The 15,954-nt window shown below is 43.8% G+C and overlaps 1 protein-coding gene across 6 annotated transcripts in view; it reads right to left on the reverse strand.

Annotated features, from left to right (window-relative positions):
- MPPE1 (metallophosphoesterase 1) overlaps positions 1-15,890 on the reverse strand; it is a 32,318-nt gene extending 16,428 nt beyond the window's left edge. For 2 of the 6 annotated variants that reach the window (XM_075416486.1, XM_075416491.1), the window contains exon 1: positions 15,776-15,890. The gene's annotated coding sequence lies outside the window, so the exon portion shown is untranslated. Of the gene's footprint in view, positions 1-1,231; positions 1,318-3,779; positions 3,871-7,313; positions 7,394-15,775 lie in introns of those variants that run through there. The other 4 variants (XM_075416487.1, XM_075416488.1, XM_075416489.1 and 1 more) reach the window with 4 other exon arrangements.
- Between the last annotated feature and the right edge of the window lie 64 nt (positions 15,891-15,954).

Consider the following 15,954-nt stretch of genomic DNA (forward strand, 5'->3'; position numbering starts at 1 on the left):
TCTGATCCTTTGTACGTGAAGTCAGAAGTTGTTGGAAAATACAAGGACAGCAAACAGAGCATAACTGCCCAAGACTTAATTTCATCAACCTTGGAAAGTCCTATCTACCAGAGTGACACTGTATCCACTTGTAGCCATCTATATTTGACATATTCTGCTGCCTATTCTTCCTTTTTTTTTTTAAATTAACAGCTACATACATCTTAAATAACGTACAGTGACTTAAAGCTACCTAAAAAAAGAGTCACTGATAAAAAGCTATAACCTCAGACTTTTATATTTTTCTTCTGAAAGACGCAACTTTCAGCCACAAGTTGTCCCTAACTCCCAAGCACAGAGATCTAGAAGTTACCCTGGCTCAATGTTCTACAATTTTCACATCTAATGAACTATCACCATGTTTTACTGTTACCCCTGTAATGAAAGCTAGCATAATATTATTTAGCTTGTGAGCAGGACTGCATGATAAGAAAACAGATTCTCAAAAAAAAAAAAAAACTCTAACACAAGACTTGAAGAAAAAGCAAAAAACAATTTAAACAAGTTTGTTGCTGAACACAAAATCTTAGGTCAGTACATTAAACTGAGTCCTCTACTGCTAGATAAGAGCTCTTCATCTTCTCACATAATTTCAAGAATTACAAAGTTTTCACACTTTCAGTTTCTACACCTATCAATCTACCATGCAAACTTCAAAGCCCTGCCCTCTGCAAGCTTAGAGCTCTGTCAGATGCATAACTTTGACATGTTTAAGTTCAAGAGAAAACAGCTTTCCTCTCACTGACATCAAGAAGTAACAGAAGTGATCGTTCAAAAAAATATTGTTATTATCTCTGCAAATGTCTGTTGGACAGAATTAAGACAGTTACCAGCACTTACAATTTTAATGTCATAATGACCTGAGGCAAATAATCTCTCATGAAGGAAACCAAATTGCCCAAACATTTAAAAAAACAAAATCCACAAGAAAATCCAGCTTTTTAAAAGTAAACAAATAAATAAATCAATAAAATTGCATTATTCCTCTTCCTTAGCCAAGCAGTACTGTAGGATGGTGATGTTTCAAGGAGTCATTCATGTCCATTTCTTTCTCAGAATGTTATAAATTGATTTTTTTACGTATGTTGTTTGATAACAGCACATATTCAGCCTAAAGACAAGTTCCAGTTCAGGCAGAAAAGTTAATTGTTCACAAATCACCTCTTCTTAAACTTGTCCTAAAATAAATTACCTTGTCTAATCCGGCTAATTCATTTTTTAGTGCTTTCCTTTCTGAAGACAACTTTTTATTTTCTTTCTTCAGCTTTTTAATCTCCTTCAACAACAGCTCTATATTCAAACAAAAAAAATACAGACTTCAAGCATTACAGTCAACCTCCCCCTCATATGAATCATATTACAGCTAAAGACCTGCCTACGTTTCGTGATATTAGAAAATTATGGCTCGCCTTTATAAAGTACCTTTTCCATAAAGTGATTTCTTCTTAAGAATCAGCCCAGCACATTCCCAGGTACTATGAAAGATAACAGGATCTGTCAATTGGATAATCTGGATCTGCCAGATTCTTAGAATGTGGGATTGTTTCACTTTAAATTCCACAAAACATACCTCACATGCCTTGATTACCACCTTCTGACTTGGGAGAGGATTACATTAGCCCTTCCTGACAGCACATTTCCTGAAAATTATGCCTACATTATATGATCTCTTCAACCTCTTTTTTTATGCTTTGAAGTGGAACAGGATTGCACCTTTAACTTGTCGATTTGCTTATGTGAGGAAGAACATGCTCAAGCCAGTACTGTCTAGATTTGTCCTACATTTCAAGGCTAAAACCAGGTTCTTTAGTTTTCAGAAACTGATACACGAAAGAACGGAGCAGCAAACATTATCATTAAGAGATCTACATAGATACAGCTTACTAGAATAAATAATAAATAGTACTAAATACAGCCACGCACTGCCACCCGATTACACCAACATACCAACTTCAGAAAAGGAGAAAAGCAGCAAACACTTATTTTTATCACAAACAAATGAAGGGCTGGATCCATAGATAGAACACTGATTATCAGGTGCCATTTTTATATAACACGTTTTCAAAAATGAAAAGCATTTTAGATACTGCTGGTTGAAGCAGAAGAAATAACCCGGAGCGTGCCTCTGGATCAGAACTGAAATGCATCCTCTCCAATGGGCATACTGAAAGGAACATCATCAGAATCAACCATACTATTACCTAAATATTCACTGCAACAGGACTCCTTCTTTTTAGATAAGCCCCCACAAGATGTTACTTCTCCCTCTGGGGTTCGACTTCTTTTTTCAGAAACAGCACTAGTTTTCCAAGAAACCTTTTTGCGTTCCAGTTGCTCGATTCTTTGCCTCTGCTCTCGAAGATTATGCTCTAGCTCATGAATTTTAATCTGTCAAGAAACTAAAAGTTTTTTAAAATTCATAGAACAAACACAGTTCAACTGAATACCATTAAAAACATACCCTGAATGCAAACCTAGAGCTTTCAGTTGCCGACTTAAAACTACATTCATCCAAAGTGTCTGAAAGAAGAAAAAAATCACAGCAAGTGAAGTTTCGCATACATCAAAAGTGTTTCAAAAAATCTGTTACTGAGCACATGCTCGCCAGACAGTATAAAGGTACATGTACAAAGATACTAAACCTTTCCGCACAACAAAGCATACTTTTATGGCAGCAATTGCCACCTCCTAAGAACACATAATCCAAATCATAATGAATATTAATTTACAAATAAAGCATATGTTCCAGATTCCTTAGGAGGAAATTAATGAGACTGGTCAGCTCTAATCCTTGATCAATGCCTAAAGAGGCAATATCCACTTGAAGCTTCTTGAACCACTCCTGGCCACGCAACCCTACTTTTGCTCCAGTTATGATGCCAGTCTCTTTGCACAGCAAGCCAAGAGACCTTGCTACCTGACAGAAGACTATCTGCCCTTGTTTGGTTAGCTTACTGATGGATTTCTGAAATAAATCAGCTCATGACACATGCAGAAAAATGTCAGGGCTGGTGCAAGACAGGTCGGAAGATGTATATACAGTTGGAAGGAGGCGTAGATAGGTGAGTAAAGAAAAAAGCAGGGTAAGGGGAGACAGCTGTCAGTTACAGACACACCGGTGACAAAGTTTAATTTCAAAGGGAACTATGGACTACTTCCCATTACCTCAATGGCATGGGAAACAAAACTGAGTATAAAAAGAAAAACACGGTCTCACTTCACAAATGTAAGAATTATTTTTTCAGTCTGTTCTGGTTTCGACTGCTGCAGCCGGCAACAAAAGCACCACGCGGCCGCCCCTCCCCCCGCCGCGGTGCAGAGGGGAATGGAAAGAAAGAGGCAGAAACTGGTGGGTCGGGATAAGGGCAGTTTAACAGAACGGCAAACAGAGGGAACAGTAACAACAACGGTACAGATAAGGGGAAAACACGACCCAAACTCGCACAACAGACCCTCTCTCCCAGACAGGACTGGCGTCGCGCGCTCCCGAGCCGCGAGCGATTTCCCGCCGCGCCGCCCCCCCCCCCACCGGAACCCAGCGTGATGGCACACGGTATGGAATACCGGGCTCTGTCTGGCCAGGTGGGGTCAGCCCCCACCCCCAGCTGTGCCCCTTTCCTGGAGTCCGGTGAAAATTAACCCTGTCCTGGCCAAACCCAGGACACAGTCAATTATTTTTTCAGTCTCCCTAAAAGCTTATGTTTGACTATTTGACACCATCTCCTACAAGTTCTACTTACAGTGAGATTTTTAATTGCTTCACTTTGCTCCTGGTTTGTTTTGATTTCTTTAATGTAACGTTTCTGTAGCTCATTATACATCTGAAGTAGTCTAAAACAGAAGAAATGAATATTTGCAATAAAATATGAAAGCCAACAAAACGTGCATCCTTTATGATACAAGTATTACAGACGTCCCACAGAGATCACTTTGAATGCAGCTGTACTGTAGACACTTGTAACAGAAATATTTAACATGGGTGCAAATGAAGTGTCACCAACAACACAGAAAGCAAGCTCCAGAAAAAAAACCACAAAGTGAGAGTTAAAAGAATGGTCTGTATCGATGGCAAAGAATCTCTGTCACTCAGCCAGACTGAGGACCCTGTGGCTTTTGTCCAGCCCACATGGCCACACTCTGATTAAACCTGAGGACAAGTAACTCGGTGATCTAAGACCCACACACTAGCAACAGGAGGGTGGCAACGACTTTGCAGCATGTCACGTATATCATTCCTCTCCCCCATTAGCACAACAGGGATGGCAAAACACCGCCCCTAAAGGACATGAAAAAGCTTGTCCAGAAACTAGTTTCTTGCCACCAAGAACCCACGATGAGGACTCGTGACACAATGTCCCCAGCGCTCCATGCTGCACACAAACAACCCTGGCCAGATCACCTGGACACACACACCTCACTGCTTCTGAGTATGTGGGTGTGAGGATACAAGTGAAAGAAATCAGCGAGAAAATGAGTGTGGGTGGGTAAAAATCAATGTAAAATAAATAGATTTAGGATATCAACATCTTTCGCTTTCACATTATCTTGCATCAAGTTCTGCTACACTAGTTCCCTCCCATATTCCATAGTATTCAGTCTACATATATCAGGCCCATAATGTAACTGAGGAACACGAACAGACATTTTTCCTATTTTAATAGGAACTCAAGTAACAGCTGGTATTCATACTAAGTCATGACTGCGCACCACAAGCAGAATGAGCACTACTATAGTACGGAACAGCTTTGTAAAATAACATACAAATAGATGCTAGGATAAAAGCTAGGTCAGGTTATCTACATGCAACCTAATACAAAGCAAGTCCAGCACTAGATTCAAAGAGTAACTCAGACTTCTTCCACATAAGCATCTAATTAGGTACTCAATTCACGACCTGAGCTACACATCCAGTCTTCCTACATAGTTTGCAAAGACAGTCTGGTACGCTGTAAAGGTATTAAAAAGAAAAAAAAAGAGATAACAGGCCTTCTACAGCCATGTAAAGGAAACACTAAAAACAGAGTGCTTGAATCAAGAGCAGTAGGGACAGCATCTATCTTCATAAGATCCACAGCCCATTTTCATATCTATTTTAAAATCAAGTCACAAACGGATGGACAAACATTTTCTGTAGCATGCCTAGTTGTTAAAATGCTTCAGTATGTATTTTCTTAAAGCAAAAATGTATCTTTTGCATCAAAAAAGCAGTTATAAGAGTTTATTTCTAGCATTAATTGACAAAATACAGTAAGTCGTGGCTCTGAAAATCCGTTAGACTGAAAAGCAGAATCACTTGTCTGGCTTATTTCAAAAACAACACCAGCTTACAAATTTTACACACACATAAAACTGAGCTATAAAAAAATCAGCTAAGAAAGCTCCCACAAAATAGAAAATGAAATTACGTAATCCTAGGTTAAAAATCTATGAAAAAGATGATACATGTACACACATGCACAAAGGAGTTTCCTTGGCTCATTCAATTTTTCTCAATGAAAGACTGGAGAAAGAAATCCATTTTGTTCTTTATTTAGTGCTATTTTCAAGTTTAATCTAAGATTTAGTATTTCCCTTTGAAGTGCAAATAAAACTATTTTCCATTGTTTTAAGGGCTGAAAGCCGCTTCCACAACAGTCAACAAAAATTCAACTGACTTGAACAATGTATTCTACCCTACAGGGAATAATATTTAATTCTGCGAAGAAGCAATTTCCACGAACTCACCTGACACTGCCACGCTCTAGAATAAGATCCTTGCTGTATCCACCCTTATGCCATAAATGGGTTTCTGTTTGAACTTGAACACTTAATTGAAACAAATATAACAGTTTAATAAAATTAGACTTTATGATTTTAATTGGATCAAACAAAGCAACTGAAAAAGGCTAAGTTACTTTTCAGTTTGATTTTACAGAAAAGGTTTCCATACAGGACCATAAACACATCAAAATTCAAACTTGAAAATTTCTCCAAACAGGTACTTAAATCCTGGCAGGACACTCTCCAAAACACTAGCACTATTGTTTTTCAGGTCCTAGGGTCCCAGTTATTTTAGACATCACTGATGCAATTTAACTATCTTACTACTGTTTGTTGCAAAAACAGTCTAAAATTCTTTGCAGTTAGACACGGATAGCATGCTGGCTAAGCAGGGCTATTACTTATCGCTATTAAAACTGTTTTTTTCACTACCGCAGGGAATTTCATACAAGCTGCCCCAGTCATCCTTTGTTCCTTTACATGCCTTCAGCACTCTCCATCTCTACCCTCCTGTTCACAGACAGCCCCTCAAAATCTGCCAACAGATAAGGCCTAGTTCATTTGAAGACTAACAAGGTGCAAGTCCTAAAATACTGCACTTCTTTTGACGCAAAAAGAAATGTCTGACAATTCTTACTCTCTGCTTGTGACATAGTCATGCATTAAATGCTGCAGATGCTGTTTTTCTTGGATCTGATGCAGGTTCTTTTCTAGCTCTTTATTTTTTATCTGTAGTTTTTTCAACTTCTTGACTAACTGTTCATTTTCATCACTGAGCTGAAGAGAAATAAAAAAGAAAAATCAAACAGCATTTTTATACGAAGTGTTAATTAAGCCAGTAACATTTCAAATCGAAGTTCTCTCCCAAAAGTTTTACTACATTATATAAAGAAAAATGGCAGGAAAAATAATTGGCTTCAAACTTTATGAACACTTAACTAAAGCACAGCTTCGTTAACATATATATTGCAGGCTTCTGATGAAACTTCATAATTCATTAGTGAACAATAAGGCAAACTGGTTTTGCATTTTTACAAAAAAAAATCACAAAGAGAAAAAAACATACACGCTTTCAGGTACACTTCTAAACACTAAACACCAGGTCTGCAACTAAGCTCGTATCTGTTTTAACTTCAAGAAAGCCGAAAGACTGAACTGCTTGCACGCACATTCGCTGCCCCTCGCCCAGCACTGTGCAATCACGACTATTTCCCAAAACGCACCAAGTGCGACTAACTATCGGGCCCCAGCATACAGGGCACGAAGTAAAACCGGATATGCGGCCAAGAGAAGGAAGATCAGCAAGACCAAGCTGCTGCAAGCGTGAGCTCTGCCCCTGAAGGCAAAGGCAAACCCGGCCGAGCCCAGAGTCGCCGTCCCCGAGTGTCCCCGGGCGCTCTCTCCAGGCCGGGGCGGGGCGGAAGGGCCTTCCGCGGGGCTCCCGAGCGCCGGGGCCCGCCCCGGACGGCCGGGAGGCGACCCCGCGGGCCGGCACCGCCGAGGGCCCCACTCACTTGGAGGCACTTGTGGAGGGAGGGCACGGCCATGGCGCCGGGAGCCGCGGCACGGCCCGGGCGCACCCGCCAACCCGCAGGGACCGCGCCGTGGAAGGCCCCTGCGCGGCTGCCCCGCTCACCGCCTGCCGCCACCGCTCGCCTCACGGCTCTCGGGCAGGCGCCTTGGCGCCAACAGCCACCCGGATAGGCTCCCAACAGCGGACGCCATAGGCGGGCGACGGCGCCTGGTGAAGGGCCCTGGCTGTTGCCAAGGAAACGGCAGGAAGCGGAGCGGGGAGGCGGCGCCGGCGGCGGGGCCGAGCGCCGGGTGCCCACCCGCTGTGGGGCTGCGAACGCCCCGAGGGGGAACGACGGGCCCACGCTGTGAACTGCCGCCAGAAACCCTCTCTGACTGCCAAGTTTTCGGTGTTGGTCCCGTCACTGCAGAAGCAGCCACACAACACTGCCAATTTTGGGGCCCGTGACGAGTCACCTTGTCCCTTAACAGCCTGGCAACAAAACGGCTACTTCAGTCAGCAACGAACATCGAATAAATCGGCAACTGGCGGTTCACAGTATGAAAACCAGGAAGGCACCTCTTGTAAAAATACATCCGGGTGAAACTGCCCACAGTAGCAGTAAAAAAAAAAAAAAAAAAAAAACAAAAAACCCACACCCAAAATATATAACACCAGCCACCAATGCAATGGTGCAGCAGTAAAAGGGAAATCCCATTTTCAGATGGAGTAGCAATATCCTGAGATGTAATTACTCGGTTCTACTCTGTTTTATCCAGCACAAACAAGCTCTCAGATGAGGTCCTGAGGAGTCTAGAAAACAGAAATAAAAATTACACGAGGAAGAAGATACAGCGTATCAGGAAGGGTTGAAATAACTGTGTTTGTTTAGTGCAGAAACCGAGACTGCCAAGAACCATTTCAACTGACTTTATCTTTGGTTACTGTAAAGGATGGTAATAATTGTTTCCCGTGTCCTCTAGAGGAGGATGAGCAGAAATAAAGTTACTTTCCAACAGAGATTTTTTCAATTGGACGACAGTGAAAATTTTCTTAATATCAAAGAAGAAAAATACGCATAGTTCTCCCTCACTAGAGATTTTAACAAATGGATCAGAGAAACAACCTATTAGGCATGACTTTGGATACAGGTATATCTAATACGCACAGCATACTGGCATACAGCAAGTAGACAAAAAGATCACTTTAAAGCCCCTTTTAGGCCAACATTTCAACGATTCTCTGTTATTAGTTTAGAAGAGAACAGGCTCTGATATAATAATTCTGGTATTTTGCAAAACTTTGTGAAGTGGCTACTTGAGAAATTATTTTTCAAGTGACAAAGGGAAGCTGTGGTGTAATAAGTGTGGTGGAGAAAGATCAGCGCAGTGGACTCCAACACAGCCTACGTACCAGTATCTCACTGCAGACCGTATGAGCAGGGTAACAACTTCTTCCTCATACTAGGAATGTCAGGAGTAGCCATAATTGCTTAATACCATATAAAGCAAGACCACTTGAATATGAAGGAATAGTATTTTATAAAGAATGTGCAAGGCTTGCTAGGACTTACATTCCTATGGTACCCAGGTGTTCGGTTTGTTGGGTTTTTTTTCTAAATACTACGGGTGGAGCACTAAAACAAAAAGAGGAGGAAGCACACATGGATTATTTCAGGGCTTCTGCAGAAACCGGAGCACACATGGAAGGGGCAGCACTCTCAGAGAGCAATCTAGACAGGTCAGAAGCAGCACAGAAAACACACCCACGGCATGTCTCAGGTCATTCCTGAGATGTGAAATCTGCAGATCCCGTTTCCCTAGCTCTTGTACAAACACAACAACTAGTTCTAGGCACACTGCCACTCTCCTGCTTAACCCGAAGTTGACAATGGTGCAGCAGTTACGCACAGTTTTTGAGACACAGATATCTTCAGAATTTAAAAATTGTTACCAGCAGAACATCTTCTCTAGTCTACAAGCTGGAAAATGACACACAGAAAAGCTGGGAAATGAGCCAACAGAGCTAAAAGGGAAACAAGAATTCCCAATTTCTGACCTAGAAACTGAGCCACAGTCTCCCTCTGTCCTGCTTCTCCATGGCTGGCATGGGAATTGAAGATAGATGGAGGAAGCAGACAACAGCCAGGTTTCTCAACTATGCAGCTAGACCTGCAAGGAGTTTGTGTAAGATTCAAATCTTATCAAACAAGTGCTGATCCAAATGACACAAAAAAAAAAAAAAACCTACTTGTATCTTCAAACTCTTGGAAAAAGCTCCTGCTGAAACTCTTCTAGGTTTTACCACACAAATTATGATCGAACATTTTCCAAAGTGGTCACTGATTTTGAGTGTCTCCACTTCAAAATAAGCATGCGTTCATCCGAAGTAAAAATATTCGATGGATCTGTACGAATGGCCCAAGGCAGGGCAGCACTGGACATCAAGTTTGGAAGCATCCAAAAATCGAAAGATAATGTTAGCCTGCATGTATACACAAACCACAGCTCATACAAATGATAAAAGACTTTCATGTACTCGATTGGGAAACATTCATTTCCCAGAGATACTAACAATACATGATTTTTTGAAAACTACTCTATGGCAGTAAATGTATGAAATGCCACTAAGATGTTTAGTTCCCACCCTAAACAATTACAGCAGAAGTATTTCCCTACACTACTATTCAGTTGATCTGTTGAATGTGTTCTTTTTTCTGATTTCTAACTCCGCTTGGTACAAACAAATTCATGTGCTGGCACACACGAATGAAAACGCCATTGACTCCAGCGGTGCTGAGCCTGCTACTTACTGCCAAACAGCAGGAATGTGGCCCATAGCACTTTTTTTCACCTACATGTGCACCAAAATCATTGATTTAATTTGTCAGAAAATGTATGAGCATGGGACTACTTGATGCAACCCTATAATAACTCCAAGCATAGCCTTTTTGCCACACAGACTAAAGGGCAGTATGTGTCCTTTCAACCCTCAGAGACCTACCATCCTCATGAGATTTTCCAGGAATTAAAATTTTCCTGCAAAAATCTATATGCCTTTGTAAAAACACATAAAAATCTCATCTGCCTCAAATTAATCTCTTTTTTATTCCATCCACCAGCTGTGTCAGCAATGACTCCTGAGTCCCTTTCAGGGCAGAAGATGGCAGGGTTCACGCAGTCTTTCTGCCTCATGTTTTCTGGCACAATCAGTGCTGCCAATCTCACAGACAAAGCGCCAGTTGAAAAATCATGGAACAGTCTCAAACAAAATGGCCAACATGGGAAAAAGGCCCTTTCTCCATCTTGTTTTGAGCTTGGGTCAAGAAGTAATAATCCCGTTCAGGAGCCTTCCCTGAAACAGGGAGAAGCAGTCTGGCTTCCCTGAGCCTTGACATAACCACAGAGGACAGCTAAATGCAAAAGTTCAGAATTCAGTTCAAAACATGAACATTTCCTGCATATCAAGACGAAAAGCACCCAAGATCTGACTGGATTTGAGATGACTGTTTGAAGAATTAGAAACAAGAAATCTTTTCTCATAATATATAAGAATAAGAGGAAATAAATTTAATCTTCAAGCTGATAAAGCAAACAGAGGTAGTATTTATTCAAACAAATCAGGCTACAGGGATCCTTGCCACCGCACACCAACAGAAGTTCTGTATCACTTTCAGTGACAGAAACATCAGGTTATAATACTAGTTTGTTATTGGGGCAGGGGGCTTATTATTTTTAGTATTCTCAGTGGACAATGTTCAAAAAACAATACTTGCATGCATGTGGCACAGACAGTCTGCCGCTTCTCCCCTTAAGGCCAGGGCAAAGACCTTTACCATATATTATTATACACCCACAGACATGGTCTAGGGAAAAGAGTAACAGCTCTTCCAGAGAAGAAAAACCTCTCTCGGTTGAGAAAGAAAGGCACTTGCACCCCAGGAAAACTCTCACAGCCACGCCTCCTGGAAGGGGAAATTTCCCGGGATGACAGAGCCAGTCTGAAAACTCCAGAAAACACCAAAGGACGCCCAGTAGAGCTGTCTGCCAGATCTTGAAGCCAAGAATCTTGATTTGCACATTAACCAGCCCCCAGGGCAGACCTGAAGGGAGACTCCCGCACCACAGGTTTGAGACTGTCTTTTGGTCAGCCTGTGGCAGGAGGCACAATGCAGAGGGTGTCCAAGCAGCGATCCCTGGGCCTTCCGGACACAGAGAAGAAAGGTGGTCAGAATATGACTCTGCACAACAGAAAGAGAACACAAGAAACATCTAATACACCAATCAGAACAGTACATTAATCAAGTGTTATGTCATTAATGGGTCATTAACAAGCATTATGAAGAACAGTGCCAGTGTTAGCAATTCTTGTTTGCCTCTGATGAAGCAGAAGTGGGATCAGCACAGCTCTTCTAGGGAGTCTAGCAAGAATACAGAGCATCTCCTTAGGATTTGCCTTCCCTCCTCGTACACCCAAAAGGCAAAACAAAAATCAGGCCAAACATCCTCTTTTATCAGCTATAAAATCTCTCGCTGCAACGTGACCATTGCACTAAATTACTACAACATCGCAGTAGCTTGCACAAACAAAAAGCTTGTCATCTGGGGTACCTCTTAAAGGCAGACTCAAACTTCATTCTTTGTGAGATACTGATAAAAGCTCCAGGGAAAAGGGCTAGAGACAGTAAACAACAATTTTATATGACTAATCCAATATAATCCTATGCTGCATAAAAAGACCATCTGCATGGATTCCCACTGAAGTGCTTTAATAACAGCGCAGCAAGCCTCTGGCTGTCATGCTGAGGAAATGCTCTTTTGCACTCAGGCTAATAATTCCAAAAGATTACTTCCTTTTTCTTCCCCCCCCACCCCTCTGTTTTTATTAAAGCTGTTCACCACTTGCTCTCCCTTTAATTCCCTATTAAGAGATCATCCATCAAACCCGCGAAGTGACAAGGATCCGCACTGGAAGACATCTGCGGATTTCGCGTCGATGGCCAGCTAGCTACAGAGAGGTCACCCTCCCTCTGCCAAAACCACCACCGATTTTATTGCATCACTGCAGCATGCAATTACTGTCAAAGAGAATGGCAAGCTGTCAGCTCAGGCGTAACTAAACCAGCTTCAGCTGCAGCAGCTTCCCCTCTGAGTGACCCTGCTTTCTGCACCACGGACCAAGCACACCGCAACGGGGACGGCACACAGAGCAGCCACGCTGATGAACGCTGCACAGCGGTTTAGGACAAGAATTGTAAGAGACTGCTACCTCCCAGCTGAGCCCCACCTAAGTGGATGAGAGCTTCACACCCTGGGAGAGAAGGAAATCCACAACTACACTCTGTTTTCTGCTCTGAGGTCAGAGGAAACAGGTTTTCCCCTCTGCTGAGCATTTGTTGTCTCAGGGAAGGAAGTCTGACGGCTACACGAATCTGGTCGGGGCTCAGGAGGCTTCAGACAGACAAAGCACCTGAGAAACACCAGTATTTCAAGTTCATCCAGGACAGGCCTATTCCAAGTGGACGAGATTAAACACGTGGCATGTGTGTAGGTTATGAAAGGCATGTGCGAGGCACCGGCTAGCGTTCGGGGTTATGAAAGATCAGAGGTTATGAAAGACTTGGCAGTTACGAAAGATGAGTCGGGAGTCTGATGCAGCAAGGCAGAGAGCAGCTTCGAGCCGCTCGGAGGTGAATGGATGTTCAAAATCACCCAGGCACTCGCAGGAGGAAGCTCACACTGCCCAGGCTAAGGAAGGCTTGAAAAAACTTCGGAACAGTCATAAAAAAACAGTCATCACAGACTAGGAGAACAATGAAGAGAAATACTGCCATCTGTTTATAGGCCTTACAGACAGCTGTATTTATTTTGCAAAGTATTTTGAATGGTCTTAAAATGCTTGCCGCAGACACTGGTTTTCTAAGAAGTATTATTTCTTGGCTTTTTAGTTTTGTTTTAAATCTTTTACCTGCATGAGCCACCTAGCTGGAATTAATCTGTGTAAACCAAGAGTTCATCAAGTTGGCATTTTAGCCTTTCAAGTTCAGCCTCTGGTGATCATTTTACTAGTGTTCTACCACCAGGATGAAGAGAAGGCTGGGAAAATTTTACTAAGCCAGATGGAGCTGCTTATTTTCCAAATGCCACTCAAACATCACTTAAGAGAGATGACTTATTCCTGCTTAGAAAAATATTGAGAGCACTTCCCCCCTGCACAACAGCATTTCTCCATGTCAGTGATTGTCTACAGTTACCTTCAGCGAGGATATTTCTGCATCCCGCCTGCCACACTATCATTCACACTGCCCCATTTTTAAAACACGAGTTAAACAGGCCTTTCAAATGCCCCTGTGGCAGCCTAATCACGACAAACCTCCGAGCACTGCAGCAGACTCGAGACACATGGGAGGAAACCATCTGCTCTGCATCAGAGTAGGATCTAGCCAGCTTTAGCAGACAGTATACATGGTTTTACTGTTGGCCAATTCAGTAACTAAAACTTCCTCTTTCAAGGAAAAACACCAAAAACACTTTTATCACAGTCTGAGATGCTTCCTAGAATGCAAAGCCATGGTTAGTTGCAGATTTCTTTATTTATCAAAGTTAAAGCTGTTGTTATTATGTCCTGCCAGTAGACACATCTCACTGGTGAATATGTTTACCCGTCTGCCCCAGCACAGAAACTCTCCAGGGAAGGTCCTGAAGGCCCCTCCAGCTATGGTGAGCATGGCATCAATAAAAAGCACAAATTTCTAAAACTGGGAGGTTACTAAGGTTAAGGAAGAATCCAGAGCAATTGCGTTCCACACTATTCCAGAATAAATTACATGTTTATAGGGGTATTGCACTTAATGAAACTAATCTTATGTGAGGGAGGACAAAGCAGATACAATGTAGGGAGAAATGAACGACTTAGAAGCAGAATAATCAGCCAGCGGAAGGACTGACTAACGTTTGGTGAGGATTTCTTCAAGGAAAATGTCATCATTTCATACTTTCAGCAAACTTTACAACTTTGGGTATTAGTTAATTCACCTTCTCAGGGTTTGTTACTGTTTTTTCTGATTCATAATGGGGACTATCAAATGCTTTGCTCAGCAGACCGACGGCCTCGCTGTCTTTGTGGTATCCACTGCCACAGTGCAGCTTAGAAATTTAAGGAATGAAGCTCAATTCCTGCACTACAATCCACGAAGTTTTGTCATTCATCTTAAATGGAAAAGGTCCAAGCTTTTTATTTAAAAAAGTGTCTACTATTTTTGTGAACGACATATGGCAGGGGTGTTATGTCTCTCTCATCCCGAAGTCATCTGCATCCTGCAAGATAAACAACTAAATAAAATAGATCTAGACTTCGGGTCTGCTAGCTTAGCTAGAATACCCAAGCCAATTAAACTTAGCCTAGTCTATAGAAAATTAAGAATTAATTTTGTGTTCACACCAGGAACAGTAAGAGGCAGTGTCATGAAATTTTCTTAAATGCAAATATGGTCACCACTAAAGTATTTCTATCCTGAAAGATCACTGAAAACGAAACCTTCGACCACAAAGCAGGTGCTGAAAGACAGTAGCAAATTTCACAGACTCCGTGTATTTAACACCTTTTTCAAAAAGCTACACCGACGGACTCAGCCCCTGGACTCCCTTTGGCCCAGTTCTGCGCCAAGCGCACACCAGAACAATCCCTCTGGAAAATCACCACTTTGGCAGACGGAGTGCCTGTTCCCAACACTCACGCGGCGTTGCAAGCATTACACACTGGTTGCTCTGCAGCGTGAGCACGTATTCGTCGCAGGCCCCCCCTTTTTCTACCAGGTGGGCCCAGCATCGCCCAGCTGCCTGCCGCCAGTGCCTGCTGCGCCGGCTCAAACGCACGGCAACCTGGCCCACGCAGTTCCTGCAGCGGTGGGTTCTTAGTTCTCCTCTTCTCGTCCTTGACAAATCCAGAACGACGCACAAAGGCAAGAGAAAATTCGAAAGGGCGACGTTATTTGCTACCACGCACTTTAATCCCCAAGCACTAACAAGCTGCTGAAATTAAAAATCATCCTTTCCACTCCAGAGGCCCCTTCTCCCACACTTTTCCCCTTCACCCGTGAGATGGCCGACGCTGGCCGTCAGCTCACACACACCCCAAAGCCCCGGTAACGCTGAGGGCCCGGCCTCCCGCGCTCCGGGATCGCCCTCCGCCCCCCGGCCCCGGCCCGCAGACCGCTCCCGCACGCAGCGCCCGGGAGCGGCGGGCAGCGGGACCCGCGCGGGGCTGGGGGAACGGCGGCTCGTCGTCTCGGAGGAGAAAACAAGGCCCCGACCCCAGGCTGGGGGCCCGGGCGGGGCGGCGGCGCCATGTCAAGCGGGGCGGCCGGGCCGCGGCCCCGGCCTCCCCGCCACATCCCGCCCTCCACGGCGCGGCCCCGGCGCTCGCCCCCGCCTCTCCCGGCCCTCCTGCGCCCCCGGGGCTCACCTAAAGCCAGCGCCCCAGCAGCCAGGCGCCGCGCTGCAGCCCGCCTTCCCCATTGACCGCGCCGGCCGCCGGGCCGCCTCCCTCCGCCCCGCTCCCTTCGGCGGGGCGGCGCCGGGGCGCGGAGTGACAGCGGCGGCCGCGGCGCAGCGGGCGGGCAGCGGTGTGCGCGCCGGCCCGCC

The sequence above is a fragment of the Opisthocomus hoazin genome, chromosome 3, assembly GCF_030867145.1.
Source record: "Opisthocomus hoazin isolate bOpiHoa1 chromosome 3, bOpiHoa1.hap1, whole genome shotgun sequence".
Classification (NCBI taxonomy): domain Eukaryota; kingdom Metazoa; phylum Chordata; class Aves; order Opisthocomiformes; family Opisthocomidae; genus Opisthocomus; species Opisthocomus hoazin.